This window comes from Prionailurus bengalensis, chromosome E1 (genome assembly GCF_016509475.1).
Source record: "Prionailurus bengalensis isolate Pbe53 chromosome E1, Fcat_Pben_1.1_paternal_pri, whole genome shotgun sequence".
In the NCBI taxonomy this organism is placed as follows: Eukaryota; Metazoa; Chordata; class Mammalia; order Carnivora; family Felidae; genus Prionailurus; species Prionailurus bengalensis.
The window spans coordinates 18,596,052-18,608,009 of NC_057347.1; the positions used below are offsets into that span (position 1 = coordinate 18,596,052).

The 11,958-nt window shown below is 46.6% G+C and overlaps 1 non-coding gene and 1 pseudogene across 1 annotated transcript; both read right to left on the reverse strand.

Moving 5' to 3' along the window:
• Nucleotides 1–1,130: 1,130 nt before the first annotated feature.
• Nucleotides 1,131–1,203, reverse strand: TRNAK-CUU. Its single transcript has one exon. It is a non-coding gene; the product is annotated as a tRNA-Lys (tRNA).
• Nucleotides 1,204–7,818: 6,615 nt separating this feature from the next.
• LOC122484728 lies at nt 7,819–8,294 on the reverse strand (annotated as a pseudogene).
• Nucleotides 8,295–11,958: the final 3,664 nt, after the last annotated feature.

The window sequence follows — 11,958 nt, forward strand, 5'->3', positions numbered from 1 at the left end:
TATGGTGTCACTTAAAACAAATTTTTGAAATATAATTTATTGTCAAATTGGCTAACATACAGTGTGTAAAGTGTGCTCTTGGTTTTGGGATTAGATTTCCGTGATTCATCGCTTACATACAACACCCAGTGCTCATCCCAACAAGTGCCCTCCTCCATGCCCATCACCCATTTTCCCCTCTCCCCCACCCCTCCATCCACCCTCAGTTTATTCTCTGTATTTAAGAGTCTCTTACGGTTTGCCTCCCTCCCTCTTGAGAAACTTAACAGAACACCATGGGGGAAGGGAAGGAGAAAAAAACCATTAAAAAATCTTTTTTTTAATGTTTATTTTTGAGACAGAGAGAGCACGAGTTGGGGAGGGGCAGAGAGAGAGAGAGAGACAGAGACAGAGTCTGAAGCAGGCTTCAGGCTCCGAGCTGTCAGCACAGAGCCCAATGCGGGGCTTGAACTCAGGAACTGCGAGAACACAACCTGAGCTGACGTCAGACGCTTAACCAACTGAGCCACCCAGGTGTCCCTATATTGTCATTTTTTAAGTGTGGCAAGGAATGAAAAGGATTGGAAAGCCCTGGAGTCTTCTTGGTGTTTTCTGTGGCTGAAAGCACTGAACAGAGGTGTCCCTCTGACTTGTATATGGCCATCACAACCCAGAAAAAGAGGTATGATACTGTTAGGGGATTGGCTAATAGCTGTGTGACTTTGGGGAAATTACTTAACCTTGCTAAGCCTAAATTTTGTCATTTGTGTAGCAGAGATAAAAATCATAGCTGTCTCCCAGTGTAGTGGTGAGGATCCAATGTAACATGCTTAGCTAGAGCCTGGTACACAGCTAGCACTCAATACATGTAGCTGCTGTGCTTGTTAATTGTATATCATCTCCCTGCACTGGTGGTTGTCTGGGATCAATTAGGGCTTGCAGACTGACTTCCCTCTGCATGTCATTTCACTGATCAGGGAGGACAAACTCATTTTACTATTTCCCTAAAAACTTCCATCATAACTGAGAAGAGAAATCTGAGGGGAGAAACCAGGAACACGTCCAAGTGGTCTCCGATGTAGCCATGTGAACAATGTCATGAGGCTCTTAAAGGATGATAATTAAAAATAAATTTTTTTAAGTTAGCTCTATACCCAACATGAGGCTTGAACTCACAACCTTGAGATCAAGAGTCACATGCTTTACCGACTAAGCCAGCTAGGCTCCCAAAATAACTTGCCTTTTAATTTTAGAAAGAGAGAGAGCAGGTGCATGAACTGGGCAGAGATGAAGAGGGGGAGAGAGAAAATCTTAAGCAGGCTCCATGCTCAGTGCAGAGCCTGACATGGGACTTGATCCCATGACCTGGGATCATGACCTGAGCCAAAATCAAGAGTTAGATGCTCAACTGGGTGAGCCACCCAGGTGCCCCAATAATTTTTAATGAAAAGAAAAACACCTAGACAACTATGATATATGATGCTCCCAAGAGAAAGCAGTATACAAAATTGCATGTACAATGTGCCCATTTGACAAGGAAACCATCAGACAAACTTGCCTGTGGAGAGAAAAGGAACCTGGAGAGAGAGCCATCAAAATGTGAGCCGTGATAGTGCAGTTGTGGGTAATTTTTCTTCTTCCTTCTATTTCTCCGAATGCGTCACATTTTCCTTCATGGGGAAAACCCCCATGTTTGTTTATTTAAAAGACAGCCACCCCAGAACAGGCTAGGTGAATCATGGGTCAAATATAGTAACAGGAAAACCCTTCAGACATTGAGATAGTGGAGAAAAGGAGTCCCTAGGTCCTATGCTCCTCTCCTCCTCCAAGAGTGTGGTTACCTACTTTAGGGTTTTCCAGAGCCTGGCCCACCCTCAGCTGACCTCTCCCCAGCTTTTAACACTCCCTGTGGATACCAGTCTGGAGTGAGCCCTGAGGCTGCATTCCTGGGGACAGAGACTGACTGTGTGCTCTTCGTCTTTGTGCCCCCAAGGCCAAAAGCAATGCCTTGTGTGTGGTAAGAACCCAGTAAGGATTGGATAGAGAGAATGTCCAAGGTTGTTTTTTATGACTTGTGACTTGACTTGAGACCTGACCTGCCAACCAAGCCTCTGGGACCAGATGGTATCGGAATTCACAGCACCATACTCGTGAAATGGATACACCCGTATGGAAAGAGGCATCTGGGGGACTCCGTTCTCCTAAACCAGCCTCATCATTATTCCCCAGTATTCTCATTGTTCTGCCATCTTCTCTGATTAGCGACCTCCTCTCAGAGGTGTAAAGATCTCCATTAGCCCAAAGACCCTTATGTCTTGGAGTTCGAATACGTGATATTCAAGTTTACATTTTCCAATCGCTATTGTAATTAACTTATCCCGACAAAGCTGTTACTGACAAGAATCTGGCTATGCTGTGGACCAAACCACATCCTCTACAATTTAACAATGCAACCCCACAAGGCCCTGCTTATCCAGGTCCTTCTTGGCCCCGGTCTCCTCCCCCAGGACTCCCTCCCTCCTCGTACTCTGATCCAGCTGCATCATGTTTCCTGCCCAAATGGGCCCAGTGTTTTGGGCTCTAATCCCAGCCTTTGTTCACCCTATTCCCCTGTCTATTGTGCCCTGCCCTTGGTCCATCTGCCAAACACTTCCCCTCTCTTTCAAGGCTACTTCAAGGCTCCTTTACAAAGCCTTTCTTGACTTCTATCCATGGGTAACACTGGTTACTCCCTAAGAATACCACCATCCCTAGAACATTTCTTGCTTATTCCATATTCACCCTTTCTCCATTTATTTACTGGACACTTGATAAGGAACTAGGTGCTTGGTATACATTGTCTCGAATTCTGGCAGCATTGTCGTTACCCTTTGCTAATGAGGACACTGGGGCTCAGAGACGTGAGGGACTGGTCCGGGTTCTCACAGACGTTAATGGTAGAGCCAGGATGGACACTGGGTCTGTGTGATTCCAACACTCGGTCCGGTTTTGCCAGCGTGAACTGGATTACCCAGCCACATGGTGGTTGCTACAGGTAGTGGTGGCTATGCATTGTCAGTAGTCCCCAGATAGGAGGGTCTTAGAGCAGCAGTCTGGTTACAAAGGGAGCAGCTAAGAGATGGTCTGAAGTGGCATTTGGGCCACAATCATACTGCTTTTTATGGACTGCGTGTTTATATAAGGCAGTTTTAGAGGGGCTTGATGGAGATTCTGGGGTGCTGAAACCCTCCCTTGCATGACCACTGTGGATGGACTCAGGGAAAAGTTGGGGGTAGCGGGCTTGGTCAAGGAAGCAGAAGGCAGAAATGCAGTTATAGGAAATCACGTGTCCATATCAGGATGATCAGTCACTCAACTTCATCATCCACACTGAGTCATAGCAAGACGGGCGTTCCATCAGGAGTAGATGAGGCCATTCAGTCCCTAGAGGAATCTCTAATCCAAAAAAGATGTGTGAAAGAAGAAATTTGAAATTTGTGGGATATTAATAATAATAATAATTAATAATAGCCCTTTAAAAAGGTTCTCACTAAATGACATCTCCATTCTCCTGAGAAGGGAGCAGCAATTATTTTTTTTTTCTAAAACAAGAAAGAAAAAATTAATTGGGAAGAGCAAGAAACAGTTGCTATTATTAACAATAAAATCATGACACTTGGGTGTAAAAGTTTCAACTTAAAAAAATCTTTTAAGTCTACTTATTTTGAGAAAGACAGAGACAGCTCAAGCAGGGGAGGGGCAGAGAGAGAGAGAGAGAATCCCAAGCAGGCTCTGTGCTGCCAGCGCAAAGCCAGATGTGGGGGGTTCAAACTCACAAAACTGTGAGATCATGACCTGAGCTGAAACCAAGAGTCAGACGCTTAACCAACTGAGCCACCCAGACGCCCCAAATTTTCAACTTTTCTAAAGAGCCAGCATTGATCATTATCTCATTTGGTTCTCACTTCCATTAAGTGAGGTTTCAAGAGAGCCTCTTACCCCTAATCCACAGGGCGAGACAAAGCTCTCTGTGATGGAAACTGGGAGGAATGATGAAGCCCTAATGGGTCCTGTGAGGCAGGTGCTCCAGTGCTCATCATGGAAATTGAAGTTACTCAGTGAGCTGTTGTGGGCAGAGAGAGGGACCGGGTAGGTCCTTATTGACTGGAAGTGAGTTGAACTCAGGTCCTGGTAGACAGAAACTGTCCCTATGAGCAGGCAGGTGAGCTGTTACTACCTTTACGTTTCCTTGGTGATCAGATTCGTTTGGGTTGGCAAGGACATTCTCAAAAGTCCTCAAACGGCATCACCAATAGTGCCAGGCAATATCCTCGCACACAGGGCAAAGTTCAGCACCCTCTGAGTTGACCACTCAGGGATGAGTAACTTGCTTGTTGACATTCGACCCCTGATGGCTGCGACCCTCCTCTCTTCCTTTCAGCTTTAATTACTGCCTTCTTTTGGGATAGCACTAGTTATAGGTGCTGTTGTACAAAGAAGCACTGATGATATCATGTGTTTCTTCTGTTCTTCATCCTTTTATTATTGATTGGATTCTAGGTTCTGGTTTTTGAATAGGTCACAGCACATATAGTAAATAAATACTAGCATATTAAGCTTTAAAGTCATCCTTTTCACTGGCATCGATGTCTTCGTATTTCAACCCATTTTGATTCAGTTCAAAACAGTTCAGTAGGTTTTTGAACTCCTAGTCATTCAGAGCATTGTGTTGGGCACTAAGGATACAGACGTGCCTCCTTATGGCTCCAGTTCTCATGAGGCTTACCGTCTCGTGAGAAGACAGACGTTAAAGAAGTAATTATATGCCATTAGGATAATCACCAACGCTACAGGATAGTGTAGTAGGGAGACTCAACCTAATCTTTCTTTTCTTTTTTTCTTTTTTAAGACTCAGCCTAATCTTGATGGGTAGAGCAGGAAACGGGCACAAGGAAGGAAGAAGGGGAAGTAAGATTCCAGCTGAGACTTGAAAGATGAATTTGTTGGAGGTGGGTGGGTGTTGGAGGGTGATGGGGACAGGAAGCGAAGAGCACTTCAGTGGAGAATATAGCAGTGCCAAGGTCTAGAGAGCTTGGCATATTTGTAAGCTTAAGGGAAGACCAGTTGTTTCCTACTACAAGGGGGAGAGTCATAGGGGATGACCTAGGACAACCTCGCCAGAGCTACGCTATGGATCTGGGACTTCATCCCAAGGGATTGGGAAGGCTGGATTAAGTGGTTGGGATGTATTATACTAAGCAGGTAGCAGATGATGATGATGACGATGGGGTTGAAGATGATTGTAATCACAAACACTTATATTGTGCTTACTATGTGCCAATCACTGTTCTAAGGACCTTACAGACATGAATTAATTTACATAAAGACCCTTCTAATCTACCTCCATTTTCTGGTACCAGGAGGCAAGACCAAGCCAAAGTATATGAGAGAAACCTGAGTCAGGTGCTGGGGAGACCAGAGACCAGAGGCAAACCCTATGAGAGTGTTCTGGAACCAAGTTCTCAGGGTCTGGCAGAGAAGGACCTGAAGGAGAGCAGGTTGGGGATAATCCAAGAGGGCCGGGTGACTGGCACAGACAGCTTTGGGGTTTCTCAGCTCGGCTTAAATGGCAGAAGGCACATCACACAGAGCTTGGTGTGCCGAGGTGGTCTATCTCCTGCTCTTGGTGTGAACTTCAGAAGATAATGGAGGCGACCCAGAGACTCCTGTATAGGGTATGTGGACATTAGAATTGCAAATGCTAGGCTAAGACATGAGTAAAAAGTAGGAGAACCTCTATGTTATGATCAGAACCTGAAAATGTTTTTTGAAATTTTGTATTGCTTATTTATTCTTGAGAGACAGAGCATGAGCATGGGAGGGGCAGAGACAGGAGGAGACACAGAATCCAAAACAGGCTCCAGGCTCTGAGCTGTCAGCACAGAGCCCGACGCGGGGCTCGAACTCACACACTGCAAGATCATGATCTGAGATGAAGTCAGACGCTTAACCGACTGAGCCACCCAGGTGCCCTGATCAGAGTCTGAATTTTAACCGGTACTGACATTGACTGGCTAAGTCATCTGTCAGCTGACAATATGGGTAACGTCCACTGCGCGTACGTCGCAGTAATTTGGAGTGGGGCACGGGTATTCGTACCGTGGAGGGTATCGGGAAAGCTACCCTGGCCCAGAGTCTGAGAGGTTTGCCTCTAATGCCAGTGTTGCTATCATCCAGCCACGCGAGCTGCTGCAAACCCCTCGCCCTGCCCAAGTCTCAGTTTTCTCATCTGTGAAACGGGCTCTATGCAATTGTTATGACGACGGAATGAAATTTTATGTGTGAGCGCATCCCTCCTAGGGGCGACAGACACATCACTGGATTAGGGGCGAGCGGATGCTGAGGAAACTGGCTGTGCTCTAAATCAGCATAAAACTGGCTTGTCCCAGAGCGTCAACTTTATAAATTGGTGTCATTCGGGAGATGCAGTTGGCGGGTATCTGCGTGTGTGCTTTCAGGGCATCCTTTCCCCGGGAAAGGGGCCTACAGAATACAAATGAGGGTCTGAGGGTTGCACGGCAGGCTCTCAGCAGAGTGGGCAGTTGCCATGTGATCGGCGTGGCAGGCTCACAGCAGGGTGGACAGCTGTGACAGTAGCCGCTTCTGCTTCCCATCATCCTTTCTCTCTCTCCCACCTGACTTTGCAGGGACCAGCTGTCCTCCACCCAGATGGTCGTGACTAAGTTCCGGAGTATCTAGAATTCCAAGAAGGGGTAGAGGCAGATGGCCTGGAGTGGTCAGAGAAAGCTTTAAAGCAGACCCAGGAATTTGAGCTAGACGTTGAAAGGTAAATCGAAGTTGGGCAGTCGTGGAGAAGGAAAGGCATTTCAGGTGGAAGGATCAGCAAGAGCAAAGGCTCAGAGGCATAAGTGAATGCGGGGCTGTGACCAGGTGGCAGGGCATTCTCAGGAGATGGTGAGAGATAACCAACAAATCAAATCAACCACCATCCCGCGTCTGGATTATGTCTGGCACCTTGCCAATCAATTTATTGCTAGCCTGGCCTTTCCTGGTCACCTGTTTTATGAGCCAACATCCATCACTCATTGTCAGAAAGTTCTTGCTCATGTCTAACCTAAGTCCACACTGCTAACATGAGGTTGTTTTTTCCGGGTTTGGTCTTCAGAAGAGATAAAAGGCACAGTTTATGGGAAGGCCCAGCTTGGAAAATATCCCGGTCTTGACTCCAAATATCCCCTTCGAAAGCCTCTGCTGTCTGGAATGGCCCAAGGAACTGGAGCAGAGGGATCCTGCTTCCAGAGAGGGGTTCTTGGCTGTTCTGGGGCTTCCGAGTATTTCCTCCTTGTCTTTTTTTTTTTTTAATTTTTTAAAAATGTTTTTATTTATTTTTGAGACAGAGAGAGACAGAGCATGAGCAGAGAAGGGGCAGAGAGAGAGGGAGACACAGAATCCGAAGCAGGCTCCAGGCTCTGAGCTGTCAGCACAGAGCCCGATGCGGGGCTCGAACTCACACACTGCGAGATCATGACCTGAGCTGAACTCGGACGCTCAACCCACTGAGCCACCCAGGCGCCCCTTGTCTTTTTTTTTTTTTTTTAACTAAAACAGTTGACAATTTTATTTTCACATTTCACAATAGAAATGAAAATTGCCCCCCCCCTTTTTTTTTTTTGGTCCCACTCCTCCTCTGCCAAAACTATTCTCTCTCTTGATAGGAAGGAGGAGCAAGTCTTCCCTGTCATGCTGTTAGAAAACACTCACCAGAGTCACAGCACCATGACCTCCTGGTGAAGCAGAACAAGTAATAGAGAATGGATATAAAGAGGTTCCCGTCTCTACTTATCTGCCTGGTCGGGTCATTCCAGGCCGAGTGGGCGCCATCATGGGATGGGCGGGGCTCTCACCACTGGGGGCCCAGGCGTCCTTGGCATGTGGCCTCCCCTAGATGGTCTCATTCCAGAAGCAGGTCCCACTGGCATCATCCCAGGAGAGGGAGGGCCCATCCTTGGCATCATGGCAGGGCCCCCCCCCCCTTAGGGGTCCTGGCATCATACCAGGGCGAGGAGGACTCGGGAGCCTGGGGGGGAGGTGGGATCATGGCCCAGGCAGGAGGAGGAGCAGAGAATGGAGGAGGAGGGATTTTGCTGAAATGCCGCGGTGGTTTTGTGGGTCAGGCTCTGAGCCTGTTCTCTATCCATTTCTGATAGTCTTTTACATTCTTTTTGTGTTTCCTACCGCTGCGGTGTTGTCTTTCTCACAGATGGAGAGTCATGGGTCAGGGATGTGTCGCAGGGGTCACAGTACAACCCAGCCATGCTGTTCTGCGGGCCATTGCCCACCCCCCACCTTTGTCTTTTCGGCTGATAAAAGGGCTTGAGATTCCCCCATTCAGCTCATGTTGAGAAGGAAAAAAAAAAAAAAAAAGGAAGAATTCCTCGTCTTTGTTTTTGGAATAAAAATAATGTGCAGATGCCAAAGATCATATTGGGATGCAGCATTTAAGAGAAAAATAGCACAGGTTTTTAAAGGTAGTTTATTTCTGGGCGCCTGGGCGGCTCAGCTGGTAAGTGTCCGACTTTGGCTCAGGTCACGATCTCACAGTTTGTGAGTTTGAGCCCCACGTTGGGCTCTCTGCGGTCAGCACAGAGCCTGCTTCGGATCCTCTGTTCCCCCAGCCCCTCTCTGCATGTCCCGCTCCCCCTCCCCCGCTCTCAAAAATGAACATTAAAAAAATAAACTATATTTCTGATTTTTAAAATGGGTATATTAAAATTGCACCCAAAAGCAAGGGAATGGCATCAGAGAGACCAGGGCTCCTATTCTGACCGGGGGCACTTGCTAGTTGTGAGAACCTAGGCAAGTTATTGCACTTTTCTGAGCCCCCGTTTCCTCATCTGGAGAGTGGGGTAGGGCAGAGGAATCCTTTCTCCATTGGGTTGTTAGAGAAATTACCACATTATAGCACAGACGGACACTGGGAGTTCAAGCTCCCCAGTCTACCTTGTTTTCATTCTTTTCTGTTGCCTCTCCCATTTCTTCCTCCCCTTCCCGATCCGCTACTCTGGTCCAAGTCTTAACCGGCCTGAGGGGCCTCCAGGGCAGGGCTCACAGCTGCTTTCCTCTGTTGGCACCTGGAGCCCAGCTCCCCTGCCCAGAGAAACCGGGAACTCCTACTGGAGGTGAACCTGATGGTCTCCCTTTCATCTTCCTTATCAAGCTGGGGTGATGAAATCGAGCGGCCCAAGGCAATTACCCGTGCTGTCAAGCACCGGAATTTAATCAGAACTCACAGACCAGCTCTTGGGCTTGTGGCAGTTGGGGAGCTCGAGACATTCTGGCCTTCCCCACTTTGTGCTGCTTTTTCTGATACTGCGAATACTTTTGGATGCTTATTGGTATGCAGGAAAGCCCTGAATATCTGGCTTTTTAATAAGAGTTCCCGTGGAGGGGTGATGGATTGCATCTCTGGAGGCCAGTTGCCACTTTGGAGACTGATGGGGCAGCTTTTCAGCAAAGAACCTAATTAAACAAGCTCGAGAAAGCTCCAAACTGATGTGTCTCTGTGGGGCCACAAGACCATGGTTTCAGGGACAAAGAGGGAGGCTCCGATGCCAGCCGCGTGAAATAAACATTTTCATCCCACAGCCCTTTCCAAAGGCCCCGAGGACTCCTGTTGGTGGGTTCCCCTTGGGGACCCCGCCAGGAATCAGGGAGTGAGGCAGGGACCAGGACTCCCTAAATCTTTTTCCTCTAATAGTACAGGGGAGTACTATGGCTGGAAGCCATTTGTTTAACAAATTAATTTCCTATTTCATTTAATCAGTGAATAATTGTCATATGCATTTTTTTTTTTTACTTACAGAATAGGTAAGATATTTTCATGCTTCAAACTTCGAAGATATGAGGTAAAAGTCCCCCTCTGACGCACTCCCCAACCCAAGGTCTGGAGGCAAGCAATACAATAATAATAATATATTATTATATTGCAAGGATTCCAGTTTCTTATACCCCCTTCCAGAGATATACTGTGTACAGAAAAGCTATACATATTTTATTCCTTTACCTGTTTTTTTAAATCATAAAATGTTAGTCATTTATAAACTTTTTCCCAAACCTTGATTTTTAAAAACTTAATAAGGGGCACCTGGGTGGCTCAGTCGGTTAAGCGTCCGACTTCGGCTCTATTCATGATCCCGCAGTTTCTGAGTTCGAGCCTTGCATCAGACTCTGTGCTGACAGCTCAGAGCCTGGAGCCTGCTTCATATTCTGTGTCTTCCCCTCTCTCTCCCGCTCCCATGCTCATGCTCTCTCTCTCTCTTTGTCTCTCAATAATAAATAAACATTAAAAAATTTAAAAAAAAACCTTAATAATAAATCTTGGAATTTTTTCAAAAATTGCATAAAAACTTCATTATTCTTTTTTGTGGTTTTTAGTCCACTGTGTGGAGACATCCCAACTTTTTTGTGATCTCCTCTTGAGAGATATCTGGTTTGCTTCCATTCTTCTGCTATTCACTGCAGTGAATAACCGGGGACAAATGTCATTTGATACATGGGCAAGTCAATCTGTAGGATAAGTTCCTAGAAAGGGGTTTTTGGGTGGAAAGGTATTTATCTTTGTAATTTTGAACACTGTGGTGAAATTGCCCTGTTGAAAAGTTGAACCATTTTACACAACCATCAGCAAAGTATACGTGTGTTTTCAACATGCAAGTGTGTTTAATTGAGTGTCTATTATGTTCCCCATCATCAGGTGGTTAAAAAGGTAGAGCCAACCTCTAATGGCTTCCCTTTGCCCTTAGGTAAAGAGCAGCCTCCTACCGGCTGCCTTGTATGACCCCCAGCCTCCCTGCCTTCCTCTCTCCTTGCCCAACTCACCGCCCTCAGGCACACCGACCCTTCTTTAGTTCCTCAAACATGCCAACCTCCTTCCCCTCGCATGACCTTTGTATATGAAGTGCCAGATGCTTAGAAGGCCCTTTCTCCCCTCTCCTCACCTTGTTTTTTATATGTTTATTTCTTTTTGAGAGAGAGAGAGAGAGAGACAGAGTGTGGGCAGGGGAGGGGCAAAGAGAGAGGGAGACACAGAATCCGAAGCAGGCTCCAGGCTCTGAGCAGTCAGTGCAGAGCCTGACGTGGGGCTCGAACTCACAGATCACGAGAGATCATGTTGTGAGCTGAAGTCAGAGGCTTAACTGACTGAGCCACCCAGGCGCCCCGCCCCTCTCCTCACCTTGTTAACCATTTTTAATCCTTAGCACTCAACTCAGGCACCATGACTAATTCTCTATAGCTAAGTTATAAGCTCCCCAGCACCATGGACTCCTCCTCAAGGCCCAGAAGCTATTATACATTTCATTTCTGAGGTTATTCAGTTAATGTCTGTCTTTCCTGCTGATCTGTGAGCTCCATGAAGGCAGGGACCATGTCTGTTTTGCTCCCCATTGTAGCTCCAGAGCTTAGCACTCTCCCTGGTGCCCAACAGGCACTCAGTAAATATTTCTTATTTGGATTTATTCAAGAAGATCAATGCCTATTAAGTATCAACCATGTGCAGGAACTATTCTAGGTACTGGGAATCTATTTGTGAATAAAACAGACAAAATTCCTGTGTGGTGCTTCACATTCTGACGGTGGTTGGGGAGAGGAATATGCAGTCAATAAATACATAAACTGAACATAGAATATGTCAGGTTGTGGTACATGAAAAGAAATGAAGCGTGGTAAAGAAGAAATGCAAGATAGGATTGGGAGAGCCATTTAACACAGTCTTCAGGGGCACCTGGGTGGCTCAGTCGGTTGAGATTGGACTTTGGCTCAGGTCACGATCTCACGGTTTGTGAGTTTGAGTCCCGCATCGGGCTCTGTGCTGTGCTCCAGTTTGGATCCTCTGTCCCCCTCTCTCTCTGCCCCTCCCCCACTCATGCTCTCTCAAAAATGAATAAATATTAAAATGAATAAATAAATAAAGTAGAGTCT